Source organism: Phaseolus vulgaris, chromosome 8 (genome assembly GCF_051622355.1).
Source record: "Phaseolus vulgaris cultivar YP4 chromosome 8, ASM5162235v1, whole genome shotgun sequence".
Classification (NCBI taxonomy): Eukaryota; Viridiplantae; Streptophyta; class Magnoliopsida; order Fabales; family Fabaceae; genus Phaseolus; species Phaseolus vulgaris.
The window spans coordinates 22,148,127-22,163,365 of NC_143505.1; the positions used below are offsets into that span (position 1 = coordinate 22,148,127).

The 15,239-nt window shown below is 41.8% G+C and overlaps 1 pseudogene; it reads right to left on the reverse strand.

Moving 5' to 3' along the window:
• Positions 1-1,756: 1,756 nt before the first annotated feature.
• LOC137836254 (small nucleolar RNA R71) lies at positions 1,757-1,862 on the reverse strand (annotated as a pseudogene).
• Between the last annotated feature and the right edge of the window lie 13,377 nt (positions 1,863-15,239).

Sequence of the window (15,239 nt, forward strand, 5' to 3'; positions counted from 1 at the left end):
ACTTGAAATGTTAATTGCTATTAAACGTCTGAGCTTCGTTCTAAGTTGTTCTTATAAGTATGCGAGAGATCGATAGTTAGGGAACATTCTTAAGGATTTTATATGCGAGGAATCGATATAAATGATTTTTATACGGGCATCAATTTCAATTAAAGAACTTAATATTAACATGCTAATCAAAATACATGAGAGTGAGTGAGAGAGATGAAACTTAATCCCAATTTTTCCAATTGAAGCAACTAATTCTTTGTTTGTTTTCTTATTAATCAGTGCCAACATAATCACTTCAAACTCTTTTTTATTGTTCTGTTGTTATATTTAGCGAATATTTTACTCGATAATTCACTGTTCTTTGTGGGATCGATATCTGTCCTTAGGGACAATTATTACTTCTGACAAACGCGGTGCACTTGCCGTAAAAAGTCATCAAGTTTTTGGCGCCGTTGCCGGGGACAGGTTTTGATTTGTTGAGTATAATTTCCTAAATATTGTGAATATTTTAATTGTTTTGATTTGTTTTGATTTTTTTTATTTTTTTTTACAGATTCTTTTTTATTTTATTTGATTTTATTTTAGTTTGCTGATTTGCTGTTATTATTTTAATTCTTATTTTGATTTTAGTTATTTCTATTTATTTTCAGATTTAGTTTGATTTTATTTTATTTTAGTTCTTTTTAGGTTTAGTTACGTAGTTTTATTTAGGTTTAGGTAGTTTTTATTTATTTGTTTTAATTATTTATCTATTACTAGTTTTAGCTTGTATTTTTACGTTAGTTGTTTACGTTTTGTTTTATCTGCTTTATTCTATTTTGTTTTTATTTCTAGTATTTATTTTATTCTGTTTTTATTTCTTGATTTTAGTTATTTCTCGTTTTCATTGTTTTCTTCTATTTTGTTTTAGTTTTTATTTTATTTATATATTTTTATTTTTATTTTTGTTATATTTTTTATTTTTATTTTTTTTCTGAATATCTTTGTTTTATTTTCTTAGTGTCATTTTATTGTTTTGTTTTTGTTTTATTTTATCTTTAAGTTTTAATTTGTAGTTTATTGATTTTATTTTAGTTAGCTATTTAAATTCTTGTTTATTTTTGAATTTTTGAATAAAAAAAAATTAAATAATAATATAAAATATAAAATTGGGGTTATTACTTGTGATTTTTTCCTTCTAACCCTTGCATTAGTTGTTTTTATATGATATTGAGAGGTCAAATTCCAGAAGACCACTTGCTATTTGAAGCAGAAATTGAGAAGGTGGCCAGAAAAAATCGAAAATCAAAGACAAAAGAGAATCAAGAAGATAATAGAGAGTATTTTTCAACATCTTCTTCTTTTTCCATTGATATTTTTCAGGAGAATAACAACATGGCGGGGGAGGAAACACCACCTCCTAGGAGAATTCTTGGAGATTACGCCATACATCAAGGGCCTAGACACTTTTCTAGCATTGCAGTGCCTGCAACTAACAGGGCCTTGGAGATGAAGCCTGCATTCCTTACCCTCATTAGTACCAATCAATTCACGGCGATGGATCATGAGGATCCTCATACACACTTGGCTACTTTTTATGAATTGGTGGGAACTATGGGTTTCCAATCAGGTGATCTTGAGAGTATATACATGCGTTTATTTCCTTTTTCTTTGGCAGGGAAAGCAAAGGAGTGGCTTATATCTCATCCTAATCAGAGTTTAACCAAATGGAAGGATGTGGAGGAAAAATTTTTGCAAAGATTTTTCCCAATCTCTCGCTACATCAATGCTAAGTCTGAAATATCTATGTTCAGACAAGGGGTAGAAGAGTCTTTCTGTGAGGCATGGGAGAGATTCAAGAGGATGCTGAGAAAATGCCCAAACCATGGGTTTGAAGATATTGCTCAACTGAGCATATTTATTAATGGTCTCAGATCAAATACAAAGATGCTCCTAGATGCCGCGGCTGGTGGCACAATGATGGCTGTTGATGCAGATCAAGCAACGAGGATTATAGAAGCTTTGGCCACAACTGACTATCAAGCTCAACATGATAGACAAAATCATCAAAAAAGAGGAGTATTGGAGTTAAACACTGCAGATGCATTGCTAGCTCAAAACAAAATTCTGACACAGCAACTTGAGCAACTGACCGCACATATGACCCAATTACCCCAAAAGTTGCATGCTGTTCAATCACTCCAAAGTCAGAATGTACCTCTCAGGTGTGATTTTTGTGGAGGTGATCATCCTAATGGTCACTGTTCTTATCAGAACAACGCATCTGAAGTTGAGGTGAATTATATGGGCAATCAAGGAAGGCAAGGCGGTTTTTCTAACAATTATCCTCAAGGTTGGAAAAATAATCAAAATCAAAATTTTGGATGGAAGCAAGACTATAATTCATCCAACAAGCAAGGGCCTTTCCAACAGCAGCATCAATCGAATTCTCCATCTATTCCTGACAGGATGAATAAAGTGGAAGATGTTTTGTCAAAGATTGTGAGTACACAGGAAAATAGTATGGCTATGATTAGGAGCATGGAAACTCAGATAGGACAGCTAGCTAAACAAATGTCACAACTCACACAAACTGTAGAAGGGAAAATTGGCCAATTCTCAGCTAACACTACCACCAACCCCAAGGAGCAGTGCAATAACATCACTACTGAAGGTGATGAGAAAACTAGAGAAGAAAATGGTGATATGGTGAAGGTTGAAAAAGAAAAGGAAAAAAATAAGGAAGAGGGAGAAAATTGTGAAATTGTAGAAATCGCAAAAGAAATATCCCAGAGGAACATAAAAAAAGAAAAGGAAGGATTATTTTCTGACAATTTGCTTCCAAAAAATTATTTTGCAGGATGGCCAGAGAAAAAGACATATTTTGATGAAGTTAGAAGGAAGATATGTTGTTTTAAAAATAAATATGGAGAGAAGGAAGCAGGGAGCAGTTTCTCAAAAACTTTGCCAAAGAAATTCAGGGATCCAGGGAGTTTTACTATTTCTGTGTCAATTGGTAATTTATTTGTGTATAATGCTTTATTGGACTTAGGGTCAAGTGTAAATTTGATGCCATTATCCATGTTAAGACAGATAGGTAACTTGGAGGTTAAACCCACCAAGATGCAGTTACAATTGCCTGACAGAACAGTGAAGTATCCCTATGGTGTGGTTGAAGATGTCCTTATGCAAATAGACAAATTCATATTTCCGGTGGATTTTGTTATCTTGGACATGAAAGAAGATGAGGATGTCCCTTTGATTCTCGGCAGACCTTTAATGAAAACTGCTAAAGTCATAGTTGATGTTGACAAGGGAGAAATTCTTGTAAGGTCTCATGATGAAGAGGTAAAATTTAATCTTTTTAATGATGTAACCAAGTGTACTGCAGATGAGACTGGGAAACAAGAGGAAATTCCAAGAAATAGTGAAAAGATGAAGAGTTCAAAGTCAAAGGAGAAAGTTATACGTCATGAAAAGTTAGAGGCAAAAGGAGACAATCAAGGAAAGCTAGTGGAAGGAGAGGAGTATCGTCCAGGACAACCTATCATGCTCAACGCAGGTAGGGGTAGAGGAAGGAAGAAAACAAGAAAATTATGGGTCATCAAGGAATTGAAGAAAGACGGAAAAATTGAAGTTGAAGAGCCATATTCAAGACGGATAAAAGTGATAACAAAAGCACGGGTGGAACAAGATAAATATCCTCCTTGAAATAAACAGGCGTCAAGCTAGATGACGTTAAATGAGCGCTTACTGGGAGGCAACCCAGTCCACATTTTAGTTTTATGTTGTTACCTTTGTTTATTTTATTTTTCAAAAAAAAAAAAAAAAAAAAAAATCTTGTATGCCTCCTAATCATTTTGCAGGTTATGTATTTTGACCTGAGGACAGGTTCTATTAGTTAAGGGGGCAGATCCAGCAAATGAAGCAAGACTATAGATAAAATTTTTAACAAAAAGCTGGATGACTTCTTAAGAAGAGAGGATTGAGCAAAAATATGGTTCTATCTCTCTAATTCTCTTTTCTTTTCAATTATTTAAATTTTATTTTCTGTTTAGTTTTTATTTATTTTATTTTATTTTTTGGTTATTTTGTTTTTTTTATTTGTTTATTTTTTTTAGTTTGTTTTAATTGCTTATTTTGTGTTTTGAATAAATTTGTTGTTTTTGTTAGTTTGTTAGTTTTAGGTTTTGAATTATCGTTCTTGAATAAATTTTCAGTTTTAATTTGTTTACTTTCTAGTTTATTTTTCTCAAATAAAAAAGAACTAGAATATTAATTTTGAATTGTGGAAAAAAGAATTTGTGTTTAGATATTAAACAGTGAGATGAATTAGACACAGGTTAGAAAAGAAAATATGATTGAATCCCTATTCAAATGTAGTTAAAATTATGATACATGAAAATTTAACAGGATGATTGATTAGGACAAATAATGACAAGACAAAAAGGAATGAGACCATTTAAACCAAGTGAGTGTGTGAACCTTAAACAGTTTTGAGAGTTTTACTGATGAATTGACAGTTGTGGTTGCTTGATTTTTATTTTTGTTGCATCATAAAAGATCATGAAGATGATTGAGGCATTTGTTTGTGTTAATTAGGAGCCAGGGCCAAAAAGCCAACCTTTATATTAGAATTCCAATTTTTTTATATCCCCTTTGGGCTAAGAAATTTTTTGTTAATATTGCACCTTAACCTTTATTGATATAATTTTCTACCCTTTAGCATGTCTAAGGAAGGAGAACATAGATGCAATACATATAGAAAAGGGAATGGTTGGTTCTGATTTTGAAAGTTCAAAAAGTTGAAAATAGGAAGAATCTTTTCCTATTATTGAAAAAAAAAACAGAAACAGAAGAAGCAAAAGAAATAAAAAAAAAAGATAGAAAATAATTTCATGAAAATCATGAAAAGAAAGAAAATGAGGAAAAAGGTGACATCGAAAGAAAGTGGTAATTAGATAACATATATGTTCTCTATAATTGAATTGTAGGTATGTTCTTCTTCTTTAAGATGTGCATTTTGTTATCTAAGAAAAACCAATATTTTTTGGAAGCCCAGCCTCATTACAACCCTGTAAAAGACCTCAAGATTCATGTTTCTAATATGTTTGTGATTTGAAGATGAAATGAAAAGCAACTGTGATTTGTTATGATTCAGTGAAAATAGAGAGAAACACTTACCCGTGAGCATATGAGAAGATATTCCTTGATGAATTTTCATTTATTTGTTTTGATTTTATCCTGGAAATTGATTGTGTCTATAATTTTCTATATTTGAAATTGGAAGCATCATAAGTTTCTAATTTGATTTGTTGTTTAGTGAATTAAGCTGTTTGATATTTAAATTCAAATATATTCATTTACTTTGCTTGAGGACAAGCAAGATTTTAAGTTAGGGAGAGTGATAAGTGTCTAATTTCAGTAATATTTCATATTAAAATATAGGCACTTATGAGGATTTATTGCTAATTTACATATAAAATAATCCCTAATTTATGAATTTATACCTTTTTACATTTTTTATGATCTTTATTTGAATAAGAGTATTTTATTCCCAAATTTGGTGTTAATTGCAGATTTCTGAGGAAGATTGGAGATTTGGATTAAAGATGAATGATTTGAGCCAAAAAGATAAAGATAGAAGGTCCCATAATGAAAGAAAAAAAGAAAGAAAGAAAGATTGGGCCTTTTTATGTTTTATCATTTAGCCCATTAGCGCGACACAATAAACAACCTAACCCTAGAAAACTAGGATAAATAGAGGGCTAGAGGCTTAACCTCAGTGTGCCAGATTGAGAGGAAAACACCATAGAGTGAATTGTAACCCAATTGGGAGAATGGAAGGTGATAGAAGTATGCGTGGCTAATTCTACCCTTTGGGATTGGGAGTAATCTGCTCAAACTCTTATGTATTGAGGTGATATTTTATATATTAATATTCAGTTCTTGATTGATTATTGGTATTGTTGTTTTACTTTTAATTCTCCGTGACAAATTGAGAATCTTAAATCTGACCGGGAGGTATTTTTAGGGTTTGGACCTAAACAACAATACTTAACATATTTGAGTGCTAGGAATAGACTTGAAATGTTAATTGCTATTAAACGTCTGAGCTTCGTTCTAAGTTGTTCTTATAAGTATGCGAGGGATCGATAGTTAGGGAACATTCTTAAGGATTTTATATGCGAGGAATCGATATAAATGATTTTTATACGGGCATCAATTTCAATTAAAGAACTTAATATTAACATGCTAATCAAAATACATGAGAGTGAGTGAGAGAGATGAAACTTAATCCCAATTTTTCCAATTGAAGCAACTAATTCTTTGTTTGTTTTCTTATTAATCAGTGCCAACATAATCACTTCAAACTCTTTTTTATTGTTCTGTTGTTATATTTAGCGAATATTTTACTCGATAATTCACTGTTCTTTGTGGGATCGATATCCGTCCTTAGGGACAATTATTACTTCTGACAAACGCGGTGCACTTGCCGTAAAAAGTCATCAAGCAACCACCGGGCTTTCAGGATCATCAACATCCCAACCATGTTTTTAAGTTGAAAAAGGCACTGTATGGGCTTAAGCAAGCTCCAAGGCAGTGATATGAGAGGCTTAATAACTTCCTTTTATCTCATGGCTATGAAGGAGGAATGATTGACAAAACTCTTTTCATCAAGAAAGCAAATTCTGAAATTATTTTGGTCCAAATCTATGTTGATGACATCATTTTTGGTGCTACCAAAGATAGTTTATGTGAGGAGTTTTTAGCTGCCATGCAAGGTGAGTTTGAAATGTCCATGATGGGAGAGCTTTCGTTCTTGGCGAGTAGGACTTTTGATCTATTCTTGCCTATACTCGTTCTAGGCGAGTAGGACTTAAAACTTAACTTTCACCTCTGATTGCCAGGTGGCGATGAGGGTTTCTAAAACCTTTAACTACTGCCACCGATCGCCGTAAAACGACAGGGACTTTAAAACTTTAACTATTGCCACCGATCGCCGAAAAACGATGGGGACTTTAAAACATTAACTATTGCCACCGATCGCCGAAAAACGATGGGGACTTTAAAACTTTTACTATTGCCACCGATCGCCGAAAAACGATGGGGACTTTAAAACTTTTACTATTGCCACCGATCGCCGAAAAACGATGGGGACTTTAAAACTTTTACTATTGCCCCTGATCGCCGAAAAACGATGGGAACTTTAAAACTTTACTTGTGCCTCCAATCGCCAGATGGCGATGAGGACTTAAAAACTTTTATGCTCGTGCCTGCGATCGCCAGGTGGCGATGAGGACTTAAAACTTTTATGCTCGTGCCTGCGATCGCCAGGTGGCGATGAGGACTTAAAAACCTTATGCTCGTGCCCGCGATCGCCAGGTGGCGATGAGGACTTAAAACTTTTATGCTCGTGCCTGCGATCGCCAGGTGGCGATGAGGACTTAAAAACTTTATACTAGTGCCTCCGATCGCCGAGTGGCTATGAGGACTTGAAACTTATGCTTTAAAACCTTGTACTGAATGCATGCCATAATCTTTAAACTGTTGCCTTAAATCTCGTAAAAGCGATAAGGTCTTTTTTCTGAAAACTTAAAACGATAAGCATGCGAACTTAAATAACTTGGAAACTTTGATAAAACTGTTTTAACTGAAACTACTTCTTAAAGAGTGCCCCCTTGAAAAACTGCTTTAACTGAAATTACTTCTAATTATTACCTTGGCGATCTGGTCTTGTGTTTCGCCGTCTAAAGTTTTCCCCAACTTAAAACGTCTTGTCGTTGATCTCCTTCTCAAGCCACATCTCGACTGGCCGAGGCCTCTTCTTGCTGGTTGACTCTAACGGTAGACTTTAGCCTTTCTATCTTCGTCTGTTCAAAGGCTCGAACCACACCGGTGGCGAGCTGCGATCTAGGGTGCCCATGTCCAGATTGTCTCTGAGCCAAGGGTCAGTGCACATGAGTCGTAATGTACCTTTTAGAGGAGTTGTCCTGATGGCTTGACTTTTCATCGACAGGCTTCGTCGTCCAACACTTCCATGACCCTTTTCTGGGCCGACCAACATCTGAGTTGAGCTCACGACTCACCTCTTGTGCCCAATCACCGATGACCTCCCCCGAACCCTTGGGTCGAGCTGATGGGCTGTCCTGCATGGTGCTCACGCCCCTGTCTTACTTGGCACTAGGTAACCATTTGCTCACGGGGCGGCTATACTCGGGTGGTTGCACTGACACCGAGCTAGGTTGACTTTACCTGTGTTGTGCTTAAACAAATCAACAAACAAATTAATTCCACAGAGCGCCTATGCTCGTACTTATACCGAGCTAGGTCAACTTATCATGTGCCAATTCAGATAAATCAACAAAGTTAAATGCATCATCTTCCAAGAACAGATTTATCACACATTGTTCAAAGAGAAAACATTAAGCATGAATATCTTAGCTGAAATACGGTTTGCCACATTCCGCGCTCAAGGAATGGCATTAACTGGTCAGCCTTGGCTTCTTCATTCACTGATTGGAGGGCTTCTCCACGATTTGTTGTATGGTCATCTCTTCGCTCCTAGTGCGTGCGGGTCTCTGTTCGTGGTTTCTGGAAGCCCCCTTGACTATCTACGATTCGAGGGCTGGAACTAGGTTGGAAACTGCAACTGGAACTGAAAAACTTGTGTGGTGGGACTGATGTTTTATATCGAGCCCCACGGTGGGCGCCAAATGTTCCGGCCGGTTGACCTGGGTCGTCTCTACGAGTGGTTTGTACTCACGAGCTAGAGCACCTTCGTTCCCTCTTGTGTATGAGTACCTGAAAAAGAAGAACAAAGGGGCGCCCTCGCGGCCGTTTGCACTCCGACGCTCAAGTCAGCCAGCGAGAAACATCAAAGGTGACGCACCCCCGTATCGGAGCACTTGAACGAATGCTCTGAGGGTGGTCGAAAACTGTACTCAAGGACTAAAACTGTGTTGCCCTAATTGCCTTGTGCTCACAGCTGGGTGCGCCGTCAAGAACAACTAGGGTTTAGTGCTCTGTGTAATTATGAAAGCGTACCTCTGCAAATTCTGTTGAGGTTACCTTTATAGCTAGGTTTCTTCTCTCTCCAGGCCGTTATGCTTTTGGACGCGTGGCTCGCATCCAGCCCTGCACGTGTCGCCATCTGGGCTGGGCTAGAAGGTAGTGCCCAGCCCTACACGTGTCGTCATCTGAGCTAAGGCAACTTGAGCGTCATTTCTCCATCGCTTCCAACCCTACACGTGTCATCATCTAGGTTGGAGTAACTGGTGACATCCAACCCTACACGTGTCATCATCTGGATTGGGGCAACTTAAACGTCATTCTTTGTGTAGTAACCAGCCGCACAGCTAAGTCCTCAACTCAAGGAGCAACCTATCACGTAATGCGCTGTGAAACACCACCCGACAAGGCGAGTATCGGATGCAACAAGGTGCATCATCTCTATGATATCGTTCATCGCGAATGGCACCCTCCTTACTGCTACGCCATGCATGTTCTAGCTGGGGAAACCTTGCCACCAACGAATGTCCACTTTGGGAATCTTGTCGCTGATGTGCAAGGTGTTTCCCCCAACCCACTCGACTTTCATGCCCCAAGCTGGTGCCACCATCGTCTTACTGAACTTACACGCTTGGAATTACCCTTCTGAGCCTTCGACAGCCTTAACTAAGTTCGCTGGGAGACCCGGCGACGTGCTCCTTGTGGTGGTGTGTAAACCACCCGATCTCCTAGTCATTCTCATACGGCGACTGCGACGCAACTCTGGTGACCGCCGGTTACGCACACTAGAGATCGGAGAACGCCAATACACCGATCGGCGACTATGCCCACTTCCGAGCCATTCATCTTTTCTAGCCTACGCGTTCCATTGAGCGCGCCCCACTCGAGCGCGTGCAAGACACGTCATCACGCCTGATGACCTGGTCGGTACAGCCACTTGGGCTCTAACTTGAGCGCTGTATCTCTCGCGCCATCATACTCCGTGGGTGCCCCTTTGACTCGATCATTTATTCTGTGCGGAGGGTCCCACAGTGCCGCCACCCAACTTTAGGGCGATGTCTTACTTTGGGGCGATGTCTACACTCGGCGACGTCTTACTCGGCGACGTCTTACTCGGCGACGTCTTACTTCTGCGCGATGCTTCTCTTGGGCGATGGGCGGTGATCCATCTTGGCGGCGACACATCTCGGCGATAACCGATTATTTATACTGCAGAACGCCGCTTCTACATACGGCGACTACGTTGACTTCTTTACCACCTACCTTTCTCTTGTCCACGTCATCACACCCGATGACCTGGTCCGTACATTTATACTTAGGTGTTTTTAGAAAGGTTGAAAACTGCTACTAGGCAGTGTGGAGAGGTCGGACATCGGGGACTCGAACAACAGAGCTAGGCCACGAGAGGTGGATCCCAGACCACACACCAATTATCAGTAAGGGAGAAGCCTAGGTAACGGAAGTCCATGCGTGTAGAGTGGATGACGCGTTTAGGCGTAACACAAGTATAGAGCCACTGGAAAGGATGCAACCTGTGAGGGTCATGTTCCAGCGGTGAGCTGCATGCATGACACGTGAATAGCTAGGGCGCTCCCAAGACGGGTGACCACAGAGATCAGGTGCACGAGGAGGCATCCAGGTGGTCATCCCGTCAGAGGTTGCACTCTAGTTAGGGAACCCCACGCGCTAGGTTATCCTAAGAGTGGGTAACTGCGGCGCTGGGGCTCACCCCTTCAGGAAGCCTATTTTGGGTAATAGAAACAGTGGAAACCCTAGTTTCAGTCAATATAAAGGGAAGTAACAAACTTGACAAGGTACGCTATTCATTTGCGTCGCTTAACACACACAGTTACAGTTTTACGTTAAACAGTTTTGGTGTTTCCTAGCCCTAAGATTGACTTGAGTGTCAGAGTGCAAATGGTCTCTAGGGCGCCCTTTGTCTTTGTGTTTTCAGGTGTTCAATCGAGAGGAAAGCATGACTGAACGCAAGGATTCTTGGGTATGAGACTCTCGTAGACGCACGAAGGTGTTTTGGTTAACCGGCAGGAACATTTGGCGCCCACCAACAAGAACCAAAAAGATGAGAAGTACGAGGCAAGGACCTCTTGCACCAAACGGAGGCGAAGGCCTCACCCTACAACAGGTTATGGAAATGATGCAGGCCCTTCAAGAAGAAGTGGATGCGTCAAGAGCAAACCAAGAACGCATCCAAGATGATTTGGCGGCATCACGGGCAACGAACGAAGAACTGCACCTCTCGAATGAGGAATTGCGCAGGGATCTGCAAAACCATGCAGGCGCACATGAGGAAGGAGATCGAGAACCTGCGACACCACCCAGGGAGTTTCCGATGCCGTTCTCACAAGAAATCATGGATGCCGTGATACTGGCCACGTTCGTAGGGCCCAAAGTTAGCTTCACTCAGAGGACCCGGAGGCCCATCTCACGACTTTCCATACGCAAATAATATTGGTTTGGGGCTCCGACGTGGTGAGATGCAAACTGTTCATGAGCACTCTTGTGGGAACACCGATGGATTGGTTCATCAACCTCCCTGATGGCCACGTAACGTCATTCCCACAACTCACCAAGCTCTTCAGAGCGCAGTACATAGCAAATTGGCCTCCCCCACCCATCTCTTATGATCTTTTTGACATAAGACAATATTAGGGTGAGTCCCTGAAGGAGTTCCTTCACCGTTTCGGAGCACAGGTGGTGAGGTTGAACCTCAAGGACGAAACAATGATGGTGCACGCATTCAGAAAGGGCATTGTGCCAAATCCCTTTAGTGAATTGCTTATCAGAAACCACCCTACGACCTACGCTGAGATAATGTGTCTCGCGGTGGCTCACATTGCGGCAGAAGGGGAAGTTAACGAGAAGTGCACGTGTGTGGTTCCCACGCGCCCGCGTGCATCAGGTCAACCTCAACCCCTTAGGGTGTATGAGGCAACGACAGAGAATAAAACCCCCACGAAGCAACAACCCTATCAACCAAGGAAGCTTCAAACCAGGGGGCGTGAGAGGGAGAACGTGCCACCAAGGCACGACTTCGTGGTAGAGTTGAAGAACCTCATCGCTATCCCCAATGTAGCGAAGAGGCTGAAGGTACCCTCCAAGACCGATAAGAAGCTCGGGCCCAACAAGAACGCCTGGTGTGAGTTCCACCAAGCATTCGACCATCCCATACGCAACTGTTTGGCACTGGGACACCAACTAGATGAGTTGGTGAAGAACGGTTTCCTGAGGGATTACTTGCAAGAAAAGTAGGGGACCGAGGACGTGGCGGTGACAGGGGGTGGCCCGGGCCACGAAGTCCCCATGCATGGTGAGATTCACACCATCGCGGGAGGTTTCTCGGGAGGAGGTTGCACCGCTTCTTAGCAGAGGAGATACGCACGGGCGGTGATGTCGGTAGAAGCACAAAGGGCCAACGATGCTTTCGATATCGACCTTGTCTTCACCAAGGCCGACCTTCAGGACGTTGTTCCCCATGACAACGACCCGGTGGTGATCTCAGTAGTAACCGCAGGAAGGAAGGTGCACTGTTTACTAATGGATCAGGGAAGCTCGACAGACGTAATGTTCTGGACGACTTTCAATAAGCTGAACTGTCTCCTGACATGCTAAGGCCCTATACTGGCTGCCTGTACGGTTTCACGGGAGATCAGGTGGAGGTGCGCAGACACTTAGAGCTGAGGAACACCTTCACAGATGGTACTGCGTCTCGTACGGAGAACATCAGGTATCTCGTCGTCAATGCCCCCTTCGCTTATAACATGTTATTGGGTAGGCCTACACTGAATAGGCTGGGGGCGATGCCGTCGACGAGGCACATGAAGATGAAGCTGCCTAACTTGGCGGGGAAAGGTGATTACCATCAAGTCAGATCAGAAGGAGGCCAAAAGGTGTTATGAGAACAACCTCACAACGAAGAGAGGGGTATTCATGGTCACTACATGACCACCGCACACAGAGGAGGTCGCCCAACCTGAGGTCAATTGCACAAAAATCGCCTGGACCAAAGCAGAGATTGCCCGCTAAAATATCGCCCGTGATAGCAGACCTGATCTATTTGGCGATCCAGGGGAAAGAGAGATTGGAGGAAAGGTCTCCAAGCTTAGCAACACCCTCGACCAAACAGCTCAGGATCTGAATGCCAAGGTCCGACCTGTCCACCAAAGGGCGAAGGAACGACACTTACTTGACTTAGAAGGTCTGTTCTTAAAGATAGCTGAGTACAGGCTGAAATCGGACCCCGAGAAGCGTGTGTCCGAAATAGAAGCAGGGAAGTCTCTGGGTTTCTTGCTCACTGAGCGTAGTATGAAAATAAACCCAGAAAGGTGTGCACTGACGAGGCACATGTCTCTCTTGTCTAGATTTGCATTAGTCGGAGGAGGGGGCGACCTCCCTTACCAAGAGGGTAGAGAGGTGTTCATCAAGTTGAAGGAGTACTTAACCAGCCTTCCAGTCCTGTGCAAACCACAACCAAGCATGCCACTTAGTTTTTATCTAGCAGTGATCGATCAGGCGATCTATTCAGTCCTTGTTCAAGAACAGGACCAGTTTCAAAAGCTCATATGCTTTGTGAGCAGAGTATGGCAAGGACCTGAGGAAAGATACCAGGTACCGGAGATGGCGGCCCCGTTGGTCTCACGTCAGCTCTCCCCCGTATGGACTGGTTCTTTAAGAGTAACAGAGGTCCTCGAGAACAAAGCATGCAGACTTGAGACGCTGAAAGGTTCCTCGCACATGGAATGCGGCCAACTTCAAGTTTTATTTCAGTTAAGCAATAATGTTGTACATTGTATTAGGGGACTCTTTTTCCCTTATATGGGTTTTTTAATGAGGTCACCCAATAAATTTCGATTGAAATTTTTTCTCAAGTTTTGTATAATGCAGTTAAGAACTTGTTTTCCTTGCGCTAGAGGTCTCGTGAGTGGAAAGGTAGGTTCTTAGAGAACACCTCCCCCCTCGAGTGAGAATGCCAAGGTTGAACGAAATAGTTCACGAGATAAATCCTCCTCGCCCTTGAGTGAAGCTGAGGTCAGTTAGGAACTTGTTTTCCTTGCGTTAGAGGTCTCGTGAGTGGAAAGGTAGGTTCGTAGAGAACACCTCCCCTTTCGAGTGAGAACGCCAAGGTCGAACAAAATAGTTCACCAAATAAATCCTTCTCGCCCTTGAGCGAAGATGAGGTCAGTTAAGGACTTGTTTTCCTTACGTTAGAGGCCTCGTGAGTGGAAAGGTAGGTTCATAGAGAACACCTCCCCTTTCGAGTGAGAACACCAAAATTGAACGGCCTAGTTCACAGTTAAACCCCCCTCTTTTTTAGATTTATACCGCAAGGGCAGGGTACTAAAAGGTGCTAGTAGAAGCATCGCGGTGCCAAGCACCACGAGTTAGCAGTTGAGTAAGATAAAAGAGCAGTTTTGAGTCAAATCAAGCTTAAGGAAGTAAAAGCAGCTAGACATCCGAGAAAGTAAATTACAAGCGGGCAATAAACTGTTCGTTTGACAACCAAGTACAAGCTAAAAAGGAAGAATCCTTGTAACGATCTGCCCGTTTACAACACGGTTTGATGCTGCGAAGGGTGAAGCGCCATCTCGGGGTGCGCACAGGCAACCTGAGCAAGGGCGTCCTCGAACCCCGCGTCGTAAGCATTAACAACATCCCTGGTCAGCTCAACCTCGGCTTCTTCGAACCTCTTGGCATGTTGGAGGAGCTCGGCCTCAACACGACCCAGTTGCACTTCTCGATTTGTGGACATTTCTTCAAGCGCGAAGAGGTCAGGGGACGAAGGAGCACTTGGCGTCTGGTCTCGGGGCGATTCCAATCGATCAGCAGTGAAGGAATGGGAGGTCGGCGCTATCGTAAGCCTAAGCCTTTTAAAGACCAGCCCCTCAGCGGAATCCTCATCAAATTCGATCTCCACTACCTTTCTTTCGTAAGGAAATGGAGCGGGAGATGCTTGGGCAACGGCAAGAGGAACCACGACTGTAGGAGTGGAGGGAGTAGGCGAGGGCGCAACAGTGGCAGAAGCAAGGGCGTGAGGGGCAAAGGTGCTCGAACCCCTAGACACCCCTTGACGACGAGTAAGGATACCAGCCAGTTTGGCCCGTTTCTCCACTTTCAGCACCATCCCTATGCAAAAATTTCAGATACGAGAGATTAGGAATCTAGAACACGGAGAGTAAACTTACGAATATAAAGAGGCAGAATATGCAAGCGTAATATGGAAGACAGGGTGAAAATGATAC